This window comes from Sturnira hondurensis, unplaced genomic scaffold, assembly GCF_014824575.4.
Source record: "Sturnira hondurensis isolate 20B ecotype Veracruz unplaced genomic scaffold, ASM1482457v3 Scaffold0022305, whole genome shotgun sequence".
NCBI lineage: Eukaryota > Metazoa > Chordata > Mammalia > Chiroptera > Phyllostomidae > Sturnira > Sturnira hondurensis.
Window position 1 is genome coordinate 1,984,277 of NW_028094936.1, and position 18,851 is coordinate 2,003,127.

The window sequence follows — 18,851 nt, forward strand, 5'->3', positions numbered from 1 at the left end:
GGATCTTAAGAGATGAGGGGACTGAGAATCATTTCCCATAAAACAGATTTTAAAAGTGGATTATTAGTGAAGTAAAATATAAAGGGGGGGTTAGTAAGAAAAGAAGTATGTATTTGACCCCCTCAGATAGTCTTTCTAGGGAGAATCACAGTGTACACCTTAGGAGAAATGGGGAAAGTTAAAATTTACCTAAAAGCCTCCAGATACCAGTCATAAGTCTCAAAGGAAAAGTCCTTTGTTGGTATATCAGCACTTGTTTTAAATAAAGTGTAGTGTACAAAAAATTCTTTACTACACTTCAGATGAATTATCTATGTACTCTGAGAGACACAAGTATTTCCAACCAAGAGTACTTATGTTTTAATACCAATGTGATAAATTGATTTTTTTCATGGGGTCTTTTTAGGTATTATTGCTTTAGGATAATACTGAAAATATGTTAACTCTTTCTGCATATACATAAAATGTGTATGTGACCAAGCTGAAAGGGAGTATTACACATCTGCAAGTGTTATGTGGGTGTCAGGATCCTCTTGATAACAGACTCAGTAGGAAACAAATTCACAGGCTACAATGTGCAATTTTCCAACTTCCCAGCTTAATATATAAAGCCCCCTTGTCTAGTTGTACTTTTATAACACTTGATTTGAAAGTACTTTCCCTGGCTGCTGTGGCTCAGTAGACTGAGTGCTGACCTGTGAACAAAAAAGGTCACGGGTTTCATTCCTAGTCATGGCACATGCCTGGGTTATAGGCCAAGTCCCCAGTTGGGAGCATGTTAGAGCAAACATCTTTCATGCTGATGTTTCTCTCCTCTCTTTCTCCCTTTCTTCCCCTCGAATAAATAAATAAAATCTTAAAAAAATGGAAAGTACCATACATGTTGCCTTAAGATGGTAGTGTTCAAATTCAAAATCCTGCACCAGCTTGAAATATGTAATCTTATTTTATTTATGAATTTCTATATAATTCTTATTTATTTATATTAATTGATCTTTTTATTTTTATATTTTATTGATTATGCTGTTACAATTGTCCCAATTTTCCCACCTTTCTCCCTCTTCCACCTAGCCACCCCTCAGACAATTACCACCCATTATTCATGTCCACAGGTAATGCATATAAGTTCTTTGGCTATTCCATTTCCTATACTATAGTTTGCATCACCATGACTATTCTGTAACTACCTATTTGTACTTCTTAATCCCCTCAATTCTTCACCCACTCACTCACACACCTCTGCCATCTGGCAACCATCAAAATGCTCTCCATAACCATGATTCTGTCTCTGATCTTTTTTTTTTCTGCTTGGTTTGTTTTTTAGGTTCATTTGTTAGGTCCATTTCTTGTTAGATAGATAGATATTGTCATTTTATTATTCATATTTTGATTTCCTTTTTTTCTTAAATAAGTTTCTTTAACATTTTATATAATAACGGTTTGCTGATGATGGACTCCTTTGTTTTTGTTTTTGTTTTTTTTTCTTGTCTGGGAAGCTCTTTATCTGCCCTTTAATTTTAAATGATATCTTTGCTGGGTCAAGCAATCTTAGCTGTAGATCCCTGCTTTTCATGACTTTGAGTGTTTCTTACCCTTCTATTCTGCAAAGTTTCTTTTGATAAATCAGCTGACAGTCTTATGGAAACTCTCCTATGGGTAACTAAGTACTTTATCTGTGGCTGTTTTTAAGATTCTTTTTATCTCTAACCTTTGGCGTTGTCATTATGATGTGGGCCTTTTAGCATATATCTTGTTTAGGATATTCTGTGCTCCCTGAACCTGTGTGTCTATTTTCTCCACTAAATTAGGGAAGTTTTCTTTCATTATTTTTTCAAATAGATCTCCAATTTCTAGCTGCTTCTCTTCTCCTTCTGGCACCTTATGAAGTTAATATTGGAATATTTGAAGTTGTTCCAGAGGCTGCAAACGCTATCCCCATTGGGAGGGTGGGTATTCTTTTCTCTTCTTGTTGATCTGATTGGTTGTTTTTTGTTTCCATATGTTCCAAATTTTTTATTTGATGCTCAGCTTTATCCACTCTACTGTTATGTCCCCATAAATTTTTCTTTATTTCACTTAGTGTATTCTTAGTTTCTGATTGTATCTTTTTTATGATATTGAGGTCCTCACTAAGTTCCTTGAGCATACTTATAAACAATTTTTGGAACTCTTCATCTGATAGATTGTTTATCTCCATTTTATTTAGTTCTTTTTCTTTCTGAAGTTTTGATGTGTTCTTTTCATTTGGGCTACGATTCTTTGTCTTCACATTTTGGCAGCCTCCCTGTGTTTGTTTCTATGCATTAGGTAGAGCTGCTATGACTCCCGTCTTGGTAGCATGGCCTAATGTGGTAGATGTCCTATGGGATCTAGTGGCAGAGCCACCCTTATCATTCAGCCTGGGTACATGAGGTGCACCTTTTGTTTGGGTTGAGTACACCCTTCAGCCTTGATTGTTTTTATCAGGTAAAGGGGAAGGATTTACGCAGGTCAGTCAGCTACAAGAACTATCTGTTACAACTGACCACCAACCTCTTCCTCTGTGAAGGATCTGCTGTACAGGGACAGGGTGATGGTGCTCTGAAATGATCTATAGCTGTCTACTGGATGTGCAAGCTCTGGACTTTCCTGGGTGGTTCAGGCTAAGGCCAGCCCTGACCTGGATTCTGCCCAAGGCCAACCTGCATGAGCTATAAAGCAGCCTGGGATGGCTGTTACTTCTACTTTGCTTGGAGATTCCTAGTTGAAGCCAAATTATGATCTAATCTGGCTGCTGCTAGTGCCATATCTGGGACAATTTAGAAAGAGTAATGGGAGCTGGGGGCTCACTAATGTTGGCTCGTGCTTGTTTGAGAGGATTTAGGAAGTTGTGAATCATAAGCTGAGAACAGCCATTCATATGGAGAAGCCATTAACAGCTTGAGTGGGTCATAAGTTGGATGACATGGAGTCTCAGGGGATAACCAGGGTGGGGCAAACAGTGTTAGCCAGGTTGATGGAGTCTTAGATAGAGCACCTACCTACTGGGTCTGAGGCTTTGTCAGGGAGGGTTCAGAAAAGGGACAATGGAAGGAGAAGATGGTGATGGACAAGGACAGAGCAGATTCCACTTCCCCCTACATATGGGAGAGAAACCTGGCCAATCTACGGAGGAACAGAGCAAACAACCAACAGTACCCAACATATATGAAAATAAGAGACCAGAAATTGTGGACACTGAAAAACCAGACGGTAAGAGGATGGCTGCAGAACAATACGGTCTCAGGGACAAATGTAGAGACAGGATTGGCACCCTGTGCTGGGTCTACCACAGACTCTCTGGAAGGTGCGGGCCTGCTGTAGGGTCCTTGGGATAGAGCCAGGGCATCAGCTCCCTCCCTCCCCAGCCAAGTAGGATGTGGGCAACTCTGGAAAAGACCTGGTTGCTTGAGTTTGCAAAGAGAGGAATAAGGACAAAGAGGCAAACACAAGGGCCATGATCACCTGAGGAGTCTGTGGTCGCTGACTTGGGAGAACTGAGAGGCCCAGTGTCAGGCTCTGACTCTGATAGTCACCAGTCTGGTTGGAGAATCGGGCTGTACTGAGTGGCAGGCTTAAATAGGAGAAATTTCTCAAAAAGTAAACTGTTTGAAGGATTCTCCTGTAACAGCTACTTGGCCTACTCCCCGACCAGCCTGGCAGTGACCCAAAGATTGGGCGGAAGGCCTTGCATTCCCCCATACCACTATGAAGGGTTTGTGCCCAAACCTGCAGGACTCAGACAGCCTGGCCGGATGCACGAGCCTGCACCCCAGCCCAAAACAATGACCCCCGAGGAAAGACTGCTCCGAAGAGGACCTGGATCCCCTGTGTAAGGCGCTGGGGAGAGGCACCAGACTACCTCCTTGGAGAGTGCTCACAGGACTGGCTGAGTACACATTGGGAAGGGAGAAAGGCACACCAATTGCACCTCAACCAGCTGCAGCCCATGAGACCAGAAAACCTGGTTTCACCAGTTTGAAACCAACAAGAGATTTTTTAAAGTAATCTTTTATTTTTTAATTGTATTATTGTTTTATCTTTCAATACCCTTTTCCTCTCTTTCCTTCTTTCTTGTTTTATTCTTTCTTACTTTCTTTCCAAATTTTGCTTCTTCCTCCCTTTTCCTGCCTTTTTGTTGTTGTTGTTGTTTGCTCACAAGTAAGACAAACAACTCGGAAATGCGAAAAGACCAAAGTTGGACCCAAAGGGGGCATCTTTTTTTATTTTTAGATTTTGTTTATTTATTTTTAGAGGGGAAGGGAAGGAGAGAAGGACAGAAATACCAATGTATGGTTGCCTCTCATGAGTCCCCTGCTGGGAACTGGCCTGCAACCCAGGCATGTGCCCTGACTGGGAATCAAACCGTGATCGTGTGGTTCACAGGCCCGCACTCAATCCACTGAGCTACACCATCCAGGGCCCAAAGAGGGGGCATCTTACCAGTAGAGACAGAGAGACAAATTCCACTTTGCTTTAGCAGAGAAACTAAAAGTTGATGCATATTTGTACTATTATTTCATTATTCTTACACCTGTTATTTTAATAGTATCTTTGTATTCCTTCTTTTTCTGTATAGTCTTCTTTGCCTTGGCTAGTTATAATGTATCCTTTGACAGGTCTCTCCTATTCTCTCTTCCACAGTGTATTGCTAATTAACTCTCACGTCATTTGTGTTCCTTTAGCACGCTACTCAAAGTTCTATACCCCCTATTCATGTTATCCAGATCACATAGATTCTGTCACATGATTGTTGCTTTTATATTATTGTAAATAATAGCTGTTCCATCCAATTATAAACACTTCATAACACCCCGCTCAGATCTTAGCCTACTTCAAAGTTTACTGAACTCTATTACTGTAGTGGCTAACTCTATTCTCTCATGCTCTACAACTATTTACTATTCTTTATCCTCACCTTACCTCAGAATCTGACATCCCACAAACTCACTGCTTTCTAGATCCAACTCACAATCCTTCCCTCCCCAACAAAAGTCTATTTTCTTTCCATCCTTTCTTAAAAGTGGCTAGTTGGGTTGAAGATTATGATTAACGCTATACATAGCCTAAAGATCTCCTATCTCTACTCTACCGGCTGCTACTATAAATATCATAGAATACTCGCCTGCTGTCATAAACCATTTTGCCTCCCCCTCCAACTGATCACACACAAAAAAGAGTAGGTGGAAGTGGTGAACACCAAAAAAAACCAACAACAAAGGAACTACCAACAGATAACAACAGATGAAAGTGAAGGAGGAAGTGGAAACCACAAAAACCTCAACCAAAGACATATCTGGAAATACAACTAAATAGTGGAGAAACTATCCAGTAAAACAACTGAACAAGAACAATACAGAATCCTCAAGACCTTGTACACACAGAAGAACTAGCTTCAACACAACCTGCCCTCACAAGTACAACAAATTAAAACAGGTAATGGACAGAGGCACCATCAGTTAACCAGCTGGTGGGAAGGACCCACAAAAGAAAGACACAAAAACAACAAAAACCCAAAGACAAACACAGAGCCAACTTAAAGAAAAGACCAACACCAGTGAGATTTGGAGATCAAAGAGACTACACCACCAAATCTAACAGGTATTATACCACAGAAGTTCACACCATAAACTCAGAAAGCAAGAAAAAAATCAATTTAAGAAGCTGAACTTAATAAGAAGAGTCGCACAAACAATGAGAAGACAAAGAAACAACTCCCAAATGAAAAGAAAGAAGGAAGCCTTAGAAATAACACTAGATGAAAGAGAGGTAAGTAAACTATCAGATATTGTATTCAAAGCACTGGTTATCAGGAAGTTCAAAGAGCTCACGATGAGCTATCAGAAAGTACAGGGAAGTATAATGAACCCACTGCAAACTATATCAACATGAAAAAGGAAATAGAAAATATCATCAAGGGCCAAGAGGAAATAAAGAGTACGATTTTGGAGCTGAAGAACACAGTGAAAAGAATCAAAAGCCAGATCAATGAAGCAGAAGATTGGATCAACAAGTTGAAGGACAAAGTAAAAAAAAAAAAACCCACCGAAAAGAGCAAGAAGAGAAAAAGAGGCACCGAAATAATGAAGAGGAATTAAGAGAAATGCAAGATGATATGAAATGTAATAATATCCAAATAATAGAGATACTACACGGAGAAGAAGAAGAATAAGGGATAGAAAACCTTTTTGAAAAAGTAATGATGGAAAACTTCCCTAATTGGATGAGAGAAAAAGTGACACAAATCCAGAAAAGACAGAGTCCCAATCAAGAGGAACCCAAAGAGGCCCACTTCAGGACACATCATCTTTAAAATGACAAAATACCAAGACAAAGAAAGAATCTTAAAGTCAGCAAGGAAGAAAAAGGAAGTAACATACAAGGGAGCCCCAATGAGGTTACTGCTGATTTCTCAATGAAAACTCTCCAAAAAAAGAGAGAATGGCAACAAATATTCCAAATAATGAGAACCAGAGGCCTGCAAACAAGGTCACTTTACCCAGCAAGTCTCTCAATTAAGATAGAAGGCCAAATAAAGAGCTTCCAAAACAAAAGAAGTCCAAAATATATGCCTCCACCAAACAAGCTCTGAAAGACATGCTAAAAGAACTACTTTAAGGAAAAGAAGGAAAAGAGAGAGACAGAGAGGAACACAGGTACAAAAATGGCAATGAATAAGTACCTACAAATAATAACCTTAAACATAAATGGGCTGAATGTTCCAATCAAAAGACATAGAATAGCTAAATGGATAAGAAAGCATGAAACACACATATGCTGCCTACAAGAGACCCACCTCAGGAAAAAAGACCTAAACAGACTAAAAGTGAAAGGCTGGAAACAAGTTTTCCAAGCAAACAAACAAGAAAAAAAAGCCAGGGTAGCAATACTCATATCAGACAAAATAAAATTCAAAAAATGGCCATAAAGAGAGACTCAGAAGGTCATTTCATAATGCTCAAGTGAAGAATCCACCAAGAAGATATTAACATAGTAAATATATATGTACCCAACAGAGGAGCGCCCAAATATATAAAGAAAATCTTTGATAACTTCAAGAAAGATATTCACAGCAACACAATTATAGTAGGGAATATTAACATGCCACTGTCAACAATGGACAGATCTTCCAAACAAAATATCAACAAACATATTGCAGCATTGACACAAATCCTAGACTAAATGGACTTGACTGATATATATAGACCCCTTCATCCCCAAAAAGCTAAATACACATTCTTTTCAAATGCAAATAAAACATTTTCAAAGATAGACCACATGATAGGACACATAACAAGCTTCAAAAATTCAAGAAAATTGAAATCATACCAAGCATTTTCTCTGACCACAATGAACTAAAACTGAAAACCAACTCCAAAGGGAAAAACCCAACACACTCAAAATCATGAAGATTGAATAGCGTGCTATTAAACACGAATGAGTCCAGAACAAAATTAAGAAATAAATAAAAAAGTTTCTGTATAAAAATGAAAATGAAATCACGACAACCCAAAACTTATGGTACACAGCAAAATCAGTCCTGAGAGGGAAGTTCATAGCAATTCAGGCCTACCTAAAAAAAGATAGAAATGTTTCAAACAAAGAACCTAACTTTACACATACAAGAACTCCAGGAATAACAACAAAGACAGACCAGAGCAAGTAGAAGGAAGGAAATAACCAAGATCAGAGTGGAATTAAATGACATAGAAAATATAAGAACAATTCTAAGGATCAATGATTCCAGGAGTTAGTTTTTTGAAAAGATAAACAAAATAGACAAGCCTTTAAGTAGGCTGATTAAGAAAAGAAGAGAGAGGACCGAAATAAACACAATCAGAAATGAAAGAGGAGAGATCACAACTGATACCACAGAAATAGAAGGGATTGTAAGAAATTACTATGAAGAACTGTATGCCAAGAAATTTGAAAATCTAGGTGAAATGGACAAATTTCTAGAAAAATATAATCTTCCAAAACTGAATGGAAAAGAAACAGAAAACCTCAACAGGCCAATAACAGCAGATGAAATTGAAGCAGTAATCAAAAAACTCCCATCACATAAAAGCCTTGGACCAAATGGTTTCACAGGAGAATTCTACAAATCTTTTAAGGGAGAGCTAACCCCTATTCTTCACAGACTATTCCAAAAAGTCCAAAATGATGAGGAACTCCCAAACTCTTTATGAAGCCAGCATCATCCTAATTTCAAAGCCAGATAGACACACAACAAAGAAAGAAAACTTCAGGCCAATATCGCTGATGAACATAGATGCTAAAATCCTCAATAAAATATTGGCAAATCGCATCCAAAAATACATCAAAAAAATCATACACCATGACCAAGTGGGATTCATCCCAGGGATGCAATGATGGTTCAATATTCGTAAATCAGTAAATGGAATACATCACATAAATGAAAGCAAAGACAAAAACCACATGATCATATCAATAGACCCAGAAAAAGCTTTTGATACAATACAACACCCATTTATGATAAAAAAATAGCACTCAGCAAAGTGGGAAAAGAGGGAGCATTCCTCAAAATAATAAAGTCTATATATGAGAGACCTATAGCCAACATCACGCTCCATGAGCAAAACCTAAAAACATTTCCACTAAGACCAGGAACAAGACAAGGTTGTCCACTTTCACCACATCTATTCAATATAGTACTGGAAGTTTTAGCCACAGTGATCAGACAAGAAAAGGAAATAAAGGCATCCAAATCAAAAAGGAGAAAACAAACCTGTCGCTCTTTGCAGATGATATGACAGTAGACATGGAAAATTCTATAGACTCCACCCAAAAACTGCTGGACCTAATAAACCAATTGGCAAAACAGCAGGATACAAAGTCAATATCCAGAAATCAAAGGCATTTTTATACCAACAATGGAACAGCAGAAGCAGAAATCAAGAAAAAGATCCCATTTCATGGAGCAACAATAAAAATAAAATACCTAGGAATAAACCCAACCAAGGAGGTAAAAGACCTGTATGCAGAACACTACACAACACTGAAGAAAGAAATCAAGGAAGACACAAACACATGGAAACATATACTGTTTTCATGGATCAGAAGAATTAACATCGTCAAAATGTCAATACTACAGAAAGCAATTCATAGATTCAATGCAATACCTATTAAAGTACCATTGATATTTTTGAGAAACACAGAAGAAACATTTCAAAAATTTATATGAAACTGTAAACGACCACAAATAGCTGCTGCAATTTTGAGAAAGAAGAACAAAGTAGGATAGATTGCAATACCTGATACCAAACTGTATTATAAGGCCACTGTAATCAAAACAGCCTGGTACTGGCATAAAAACAGGCGTGGTATAGGCATGAAAATAGGCACATAGACCAATGGAACAGAACAAAGAGCCCAGAAATGAACCCAAGCCTCTATGGTCAATTAATATTCAACAAAGGGGGCAGCAACATAAAACGGAGTGAAAATGGTCTCTTCAACAAATGATGTTGGGAGAACTGGACAGCTATATGCAAAAAAATGAAACTCAAGCACCAACTTACACCATACACCAAAATAAATTTAAGGTGGATAAAAGACTTAAATATAAGCCGCGATACCATTAAAGTTTTAGAGGAGAACATAGGCAGGAAAATCGCAGATATTTCATGCAGCACCATTTTTTCTGATATGTCCCCTACAGTAAGGGACATATAGGGAAGAAGAAAGAAATGGGATTTCATCAAAATAAAAAGCTTCTGCGCAGCTAAAGAAAACAGCATTAAAATAAAAAGACAACCACGTGTATGGGAAAACATATTTGCCAATGATACCTCAGACAAAGTTTTAATCTCTAAAACATACAAAGAACTCACACAACTTCACTCTAAGAAGGCAACTAACCCAATTAAATAATGGGGAAAGGACTTGAACAGACACTTCTCCAAGGAGGACATACAGAGTATCCAGAGATACATGAAGAGATGCTCAATATCCCTTGCTATCAGAGAGATGCAAATGTAAAACACAATGAGATACTACTTTACACCATTGAGAATGGCTATCATAAACAAAGCAATAAACAACAAATGTTGGAGAGGGTGTGGGGAAAAGGGGACTCTGGTCCACTGTTGGTGGGATTGCAGACTGGTACAACCATTATGGAAAACAGTATGGAATTTTCTCAGAAAACTAAAATTGGACCTGCCCTTTGACCCAGCAATTCCACTGCTAGGATTGTATCCTAAGAACCCTAAAACACCAATCCCAAAGAACCTATGCACTCCAATGTTCCTAGCAGCACAATTTACAATAGCCAAGAGTTGGAAGCAAACTACATGCCCATCAGTAAATGAATGGATCAAAAAATTATGGTACATATACACAATGGAATTTTATGCAGCAGAAAGAAAGAAGGAGCTCCTACCTTTTGCAACAGCATGGATGGAACTGGAAAGCATTATGCTGAGTGAAATAAGCCCGTTGTTGAAGGACAAATACCATATGATGTCACCTTTAACAGAAAACTAAACAACAAAACAAACAAGCAAGCAAAATATAACCAAAGACACTGAAATAGAGAACAGGTTGATAGTGACCGGAAGGGAGGGAATTTCAGGGGAAATAGGGGAGGGATTTAGAGGAACATATATAAAGGATACATGGACAACAACTGAGAAAGGTGGCAATGGGAGGGAGGGGGAACCACGGGGGATGGGATAGGATGGGATTAATGGACAGAATACTGTACTTAAAAAATAATTAAATAAAATTTTAAAAAAGAAAAAAAAACAAAATAAACAGAAGGCATGTATTCAAAAAATACTGAACTTATAATACCTGGGTTTAACTCTAAATCTGCCACTTGCTAATGATTAAAAATTTGGTAAATAATTTTAAAAAGGTTATGGTACATATACACAATCGAATTCTATGCAGTAGAAAGAAAGAAGGAGCTTCTACCCTTTGCAACAGTATGGATGGAACTGGAAAGCATTATGCTGAGTGAAATATGCCAGACAATGAAACACAAATACAACATGATCTCACTTTTAACAGGAACCTAAACAACAAAACAAACAAGCAAGGAAAACAAAATCAAGGACACTGAAATAGAGAACAGGGGGACAGTGACCAGAGGAGAGAGTGGAGGGAATTTCCTGGGGGAAAGGGGAAGGATTTATAGGGACTAGTATAAATGATACATGGACAAAAACTAAGGGGGATGGAAATGGGAGGGAAGTGGGGAGCACTTTGGGGGTAGGTTGGGATGGGAGTAAAACACAGAAAACTATACCTGAACAACAATTAAATAAATTTTAAAAAAAAGAAAAGGGACAATGACCTCTGCCTACCTTTTCAACTTGGAGATAACTGTCCCCCAGCTCTCACCTTAATGTCAGACACTTAGTTTCTCCTTGTATGCTACTGTTGCCTTTTAAGGTGCTACCCCAGTGTTGGAGCTTAGAAGGAGTGAGTCTGAATAAGTCAGCATGTGGGTTCTTAAAGAGAAACTGCTTGAGACTTCAGACATTTCTTGCACTGATTCAAACCCCACCGGTTTTCACAGCCAGAAGTTACAAAAACTTAGCTTCCTGACACTGGAATTCTGAGCTCTGAGACCTGGTGTTGGGCTAGGATTCCTCTCTCCCAAGATATTCCTTGCAAATTTTTATCCACCACGCATGAATGTGGGACCAGCCTGTTCAACATCTTTGCCTCTCCTACCAGTCTGGATGGATGTGGTTAACTTATTTGGGTAGTTATCAGACTTCCATTCAACTTGATTTCTGACGGTTCTGAGTGATAGTTGTTTTATAGCTAGTTGTAATTATGATGTGATTGTGCAAGGAGGCAAGATGTTTTTACCTACATCATGATCTTTATGGGAAGTCAGTGGAATATATCATTTGTTTATTTAAAATGTCCAAGCTCTTTAATATTTTAAGACAATCTCAGTATTATTGTGAGGTAACTACACACGATAAAAAGAAACTGAGCCCAACAGATAGATTCACAGTCAATAATTTAAAATATGTATATATTACTCAATGTAAAATGAACCTCTTGATCATATAGATTTCTTACACTTATTATAAATTTATATATATATATATATTCAATTTCCTATGAAAGAACAAGTTTAAGCTTATGAGTATCTATTTCGAAACATTCATGCATTTACCTGATTTGATTGAATAACCTAAGCATAGTTTCATTGAATATCATCATTAATGACAAAATGCCACTTGCATCAGCCAGGACAGACTTAACATATAAAGATGAATGGGCGTAAAATTGCATCAGCCAGCCTGGCTGGTGTAGCTCAGTGGATTGAGCATGGGCCTGCGAACCACATGATCGCGGTTCAATTCCCAGTCAGGGCACATGCCTGGGTTGCAGGCCAGTTCCCAGCAGGGGACATATGAGAGGCAACCATACATTGATATTTCTCTCCTTCTCTTCCTGTCTAAAAATAAATAAATAAAAATTTTTAAAAATTGTATCGGCCATCTCTATTCCTCCTAATTTATCCACTCTCTAATTTTCTCTGCTCATCAGATTTTCAAACCCCTCTCATCCCTCTGTTCATCCTCTCTGTGATAGTAGCTTTGCACTGACACAAGGGGAAACTAAGAAAAACAATAGAGAGAAACACTGAGAGGAAAAAGATATCTGATTCAGAGGCAGAATATCAGATCAAACAAAGACCTAGCCTCTTTTTAAATAAATTTCTGATTCTTTCTACTGTGAAAGAGCACAGAGACTAAAGAATGAAGAGACAGGAAGACTTTGGTATTATCAAGGGACCCCTACATAAAGCCACAATATTCAACTGTTAATCAAAGAGGTGGCATATTATTGTTCTTACAGATCAATATTTTCTTGTATTAAACAAAATAGTAATTTTAATCTAATGCCTGTAAAAACTTCAATTAATAATATAAAATATCATTAAAAATAAAAATACCATACCTGTGTCCTGTTCTGAAAAACACAGAGGGAAGGGGCAGTAGAACATGTTAATGTGTTTGCAGTGATGTGATTTTATTCAACAAGCACTGTGCAATGCAAAGAAGTATACTGTCCTGGAAGAGATTGTATTATATTTTTAAAGCCAGAAAAATACACACAGAGTTAACTAACAAGAGATATTAGAATTTGAATGAGTGTCAGGAAAGATTGAATGAGTGTCAGGACAAGTGCCAGAGAAATTTAAAAGAGGCCAAGGAAAGGTATCTTTCAAAATAAGAAAGTTGACCTAGACCTGGAATAGTTGATAAAATTTAGCTAGGTTCAAAGAAAGAGGAAGGACAACCCAACAGAGAACATGGCATAAACAAAGGAGCAGAAGTAGGATTGAGAAAGGTCTATATTGACAGCTGTCAGAAGGGAGAGAGGGTTGGGGGCTAGAAGAAAGAAGGTGAATGGATTAAGCAAATTATAATTATACATATATATATATATATGTATATATATGTTATATATACAACATACACACATATGTTATATATACATGTTTTATATTTTAAAAAGTATTAGAATAGAATTAGAATTAGAATGCTGATATATATAACAACAATCTAATTATACATAATCTAATTATATATGTAATCGAACTTCATATATATATATATATATATATATATATATATCACAACAGTGATATCTTAGCCAGAGAGAAAGACAGTTGGTGGGTAGGTGAAGGATGACAAATGTGGGGAAAATGTGAATGGAATGAAACTTTTTGGGGGGTGATAGGCATACAGTGTAGTGCCGATGATATTTTGTTCAGTGGTACGCTTGAAACGTGTATGGTTTGTGAACCAATGTCACACCAATAAATGGAAGAAAGAAAAGGGAGAAAGGTCTGTAGAGATACCACTTGCTTTTTATCTTGTTTTTCATAAAGCATTGAAAGCCACAAGGAAGAGTTGGAACTTTTTGAGTCTACTGAATGAATTTTCAAGGAATAATGATAATTTTTGTGTAAAGAAGAGCTTGAGAGATCAATTTAGCCATTGTTTCACAATAAAGGAAGACTTGGCATTTTCTCTGATGTGTGGAATTGTCCCATGATGTCGCAAGGCCTTTTTTCCTGGATCTAGCCATTAAATGTCAGGAATGCCCCTATCTCATCAACCACTATGAAAACAAAACAATTCTAAGTATTTCCAGACATTCCTATAGGTGGTAATACAACTCCAGTTAAGAGACCTTTTTTATGATCTCACCTATAAGTGGAACTTAATCAACAAAACAAACAAGCAAGCAAAATATAACCAGAGACATTGAAATAAAGAACAAACTGACAATATCCAGAGAGGAGGCGAAAGGGGAATAATGTGGGAAAGAGGGGGAGGGGTCACCAAGAAACATGTGTAGACAAAGCCAAAAGTGGGTAGGATCAAAGGTGGGAGGTGAGGATGGGTGATGTCCACATCATTATGGAAAAAATGGGACATTCACATGGACTACCAAGTCCAGTGGAGGAAAAGGGACAGCATGGCTTTCTCTATCAAGGGAAGCAAAAGTTGTGGCCCTTCCTGTGACAGGCCTTTATTGAGTTTCTAGGCATATTACATGATAGTCCTCATTTACTATGCACAGGTTGCTTTAGGTGGTTAGCTTTTACAGAAAACAAAGGAGCCAATGCTTATAATCACATCACAGAAGAGGAATATTTGCAAATGAAAAGGCAAAAGTGGTTGAACCTGTTACACTTATCCTTGGAAGGTTTAGCTTGGATTGTAGGAATTTACTTTGCAGTAAATATTCGCCACTACGGACTGGGCCCATGCCACACAGAATGGTCTCCTACAGGTGGAATAGGGGGAGTGGTGGTGGGAAAACTGAGACAACTGTGTTTGAACAAAGAAAAATACAAAGAATTGCATTTTACATTCAAGTAAACTAAAATATCAAAAACTCAAGTCACATAGTGAGTTCAGGAATACAGTTCAGATTTCTAAACTCCTAGCCCAGTGTAAACTAGCATTTTAAAAAGTAGACAGTCACAGCAAAGAAGAGGAAAGATTGTGACAAAAAGAGACTTGAGAAATAAAAGCCAATTATAGATCATTGCCACAGACCAGGTATAGATTATGAGGCCCTAAATCAGGGTGGCAAAGATACAGAAAAGAAGACACCGTGTGGAAAGATGAATAAGGAGTGGAGAGGCTAGAGGAATGGATAACGGGGGCTACCAGCTCTGCCTTCTCCACAAAATTGAGAATTATTATGCCTTCTTTTTTTTTGAGACATCAGTTTCCTTTTCTGCAGATGAAGACTAGGGGACTAAGTGGCAACTACAGTCTGTTTTGACTCTATGATTCTCAGAGTCAGTGAGCCTTGAGTCATAGACCCATTAATAATACAAAGATAAGATGATCAGGAAAGCCAAGTAGTAAATATGGCAGGTTTGTCTGTAGATATGTTGATCATGAGTACGAAAACAGCAGGATATTCAATTAGAATGACAGTTAAGCAGATGAAAATATCAGACTTGACAAAAATCATTGATTATACAAAAATACACCATTTTTTATATCATATATCATGGGTAGAGAGGAATTTGTTATAGATGCTTCTGACCACAAACTTAGAAATCAGTATTTTCTGTTCATCTTCATGAGTCATTCTCCAGAGTGTTGCTCAGCAGTTAATATTTAATTAATTTCATGTAAAAACAAAATTTAAATTATTTTCTGTATTCCATACCTAAATGGGAAAAGTTTGGCTCTAAATTTCAACAATAGGCTATTACTGAAGACACTGTTAAATGCCTTTTAAATTAGCCATTACCACTCTTGCACATTTTTTATTTAGTTTCCTAAAAGCAGTTACCAGGAGCATAGAATTTTACACATAAACAGATCATTATTTGACACATTAACATGCATGTTAATACCATGGCATATCTGTCTGCAATATATTTAACAATAGCCAACACAACACGTCTTAGCTTTTCTCATAATGTCCAAATGAAACTGGGCATAGAAATATGAAAGGAGCATATAGAATTATAAATATGGATTCCCATCCCTCTATCAGTAAGGAAATCACTGAAGGTCAAATTTATCTTGATTATATTTCAGTTTGCAATATAAATTAATATTAGTGAAAAATAACAGAACACGTGGCTTTCATTTCTTTTACTACCTTACCTCGTTTAAGTTAGAAAATCATTAGTCATAGAAAATTCCTGGAAGATACACAGAAAAAAAAGCTTAATAGTACTTACTTCAGTAAAATACAGGAATCTGGTGAGGAAGAGAAACTGAATTTTCATTTTAAAAACACAAGTCACTCCTTGTCAATGTTTTCAGTAAGTTTCTTTGATGACAAAAGTCATTTCATTGGCTATAATTACACAAAGAAGTTGTTACTCAGGAAGCTTGCCTTTAGGGAGGCTAACTTCTGCATTGCTCTTATTTTGGTGTGTGTAGATTTATATTTATTTATTTATTTATTTATTTATTTATTTATTTATTATTATTATGCTTTTACAGTTTTCCCAATTTTTTCTCCTTTTTATCCACACTCTGCCTTACTTCCCCTGCCCTACAGCATTCCCTGCCTTAGTTCAAGTCCATGCTTGTACATATAAGTTTTTTGGCTTCTCTTCTTCCTATACTATTTGTAACCTTCCCCCATTTATTTTATGCCTACAAACTATGCTTCTTATTCCCTATACTTTCCCCCCATTTTCCCCCTCCCAACTGATAACCCTCCATGTGATTTCCATTTTTCTGGTTCTCTTCCTGTTCTAGTTGTTTGCTTAATTTTTGTTTTTGTTTTTTAGGTTTAGTTGTGGATATTTATGAGTTTGTTTTTATTTTATTGTTCATAGTTTTTTATCTTCTTCTATTTCTTAAGTAATTCCCTTTAACATTTCATATAATATGGGTTTGGTGATGATGAACTCCTTTACCTTGACCTTATCTGGGAAGCACTTTACCTGCCCTTCCATTCTAAATGATGGCTTTGCTGGATAGAGTAATCTTGGATGTAGGCCCTTGCCTTTCACGACATCAAATACTGTTTACAGCCCCTTTTTACCTATAAAGTTTCTTTTGAGTCAGCTGATAGTCTTATGGGCACTCCTTTGTAGGTAACTGTCTACTTTCCTCTTGCTGTTTTTAAGATTCTACCTTTATCTTTAATCTTGGGTAACTTAATTATGATGTGTCTTTGTGGGTTCCTCCTTGGGTAAGACTTCTTTGGGACTCTCTGGGCTTCCTGGACTTCCTAGAAGTCTTTCCTTCACCAGATAGGAGAAGTTTCCCTTGGTTATTTGTTCAAATAAGTTTTCAATTTCTTGTTTTTTTTCTCCTTCTGGTACCCCTATGATTCAGGTGTTAGAGTGCTTAAAGTTATCCCATAAGTTTCTAAGCCTTTCCTCATTTGTTTGAATTCTTTTTTATTCATTCTATTCTAGTTAGATGTTTATTTCTTCTTTTCATTCCAAATCATTGATATGAGTCCCAGTCTCTTTCCCTTCACTGTTGGTTCCTTGTATATTTTGCTTTATTTCAGTTTGGGTAGCCTTCATGTCTTTCTTCATTTCTTAACTGAGCTCAATTAGTTCTGTGAGCATTCTGATTACCAGTGTTTTCAACTCTGCATCAGATAAGTTTTCTATCTCCTCCTTGATTAGCTCTTTTTATGGAGTTATTATTTGTTTTTTCATTTGGATCATATTTATTAATCTTGGCATACCTGTAATTTTGTAAGAGGGCAGAGCCTTAGGTATTTGCTAGAGCAGAGCAACCTTCTTTGCTGTGTTGTGGTACTGTCTCTTGGGGAGAGATCAGGGTCAGAGAGGAAACAATGCCCCTTGCTTGCTCTGTTCTAGTCCCACTTCCAAAGAACTCTCCCATGAGACTGGGAATTTATCCTGCCATTGCAATCTTTGTAGTATTTAACAGATAGTTTTGAGTCTTTGGTTTCCCATTTGGCCAGCCCCACCTTGCCTGAGTGGTTCTCTGCCTTCATGTGCATATTCTCTGCTCAGCTGCTCATCCCCTAACTCCCCACCTCCTACCAATATGGGTGAATGTTTCTTTAACTCCTTGGTTGTATTTGTTCCACGAAGTAATTTATTTTAGTCAGGAAGGGAGGGAGAAAGAGAGGAAGAGAAACATCAATGTGTGGTTGCCTCTCTTACACCCTGTACTGGGGACCTGACCTGGCTGGCAACCTAGGCATTTGCCCTGACTGGGAATAGAACCGGTGACCCTTTGGTTCACAGGCTGGCACTGAATTCACTGAACTACACCAGCCAGGGCTGTTTATTGTTTTTAACTTGGTTGTTATCTTTGTTTTAGTAGTGTGGGGAAGCAGAGCATTCCTACCTATGCCTCCATCTTGGCTGGACTCTTCTGCACTGCTTTTTAAAATTGGAAATTTCCTCTTGATATCATGTAATGTACACTTGATGGGTTTGGGTTGAAGTTTGTAAAATTTAGACACCTGTTAAAATAAACTTTTTAATTATAAAAACTATGTAATGAGTGTAGAACACACAGATGGAAAAGAAGTTAAAATCCCCTATCTGGAGTATAACCCTCATCTGGAGACACTCCCTGGCACACATAGAAGTAAAAAGTTGTCATGTTGTCTATAGTTCTGTACCCCAATTGACCATTACAGTGCCATATCATTAAATTTTTTAATAATTATCATATGGATCTACTATAATTGATCTCAAACATTTTGCTCCACATTACATTTTTGCTCAGTTTTTACTATTATAAATATGGTGAACAACACAAACATACAGTTCTCTCTTCTGTTTCTTTAACAAACAAAATTTTTTAAATCTATGTTAGAAGACAAAAGGGAGATAACTA

At 37.3% G+C, this 18,851-nt stretch overlaps 1 protein-coding gene across 1 annotated transcript in view; it reads left to right on the forward strand.

The window, feature by feature from the left end:
• Positions 1-18,851, forward strand: part of HECW1 (HECT, C2 and WW domain containing E3 ubiquitin protein ligase 1) — a 303,928-nt gene that overhangs the window by 112,877 nt on the left and 172,200 nt on the right. The gene's annotated exons all lie outside the window — the stretch shown is intronic.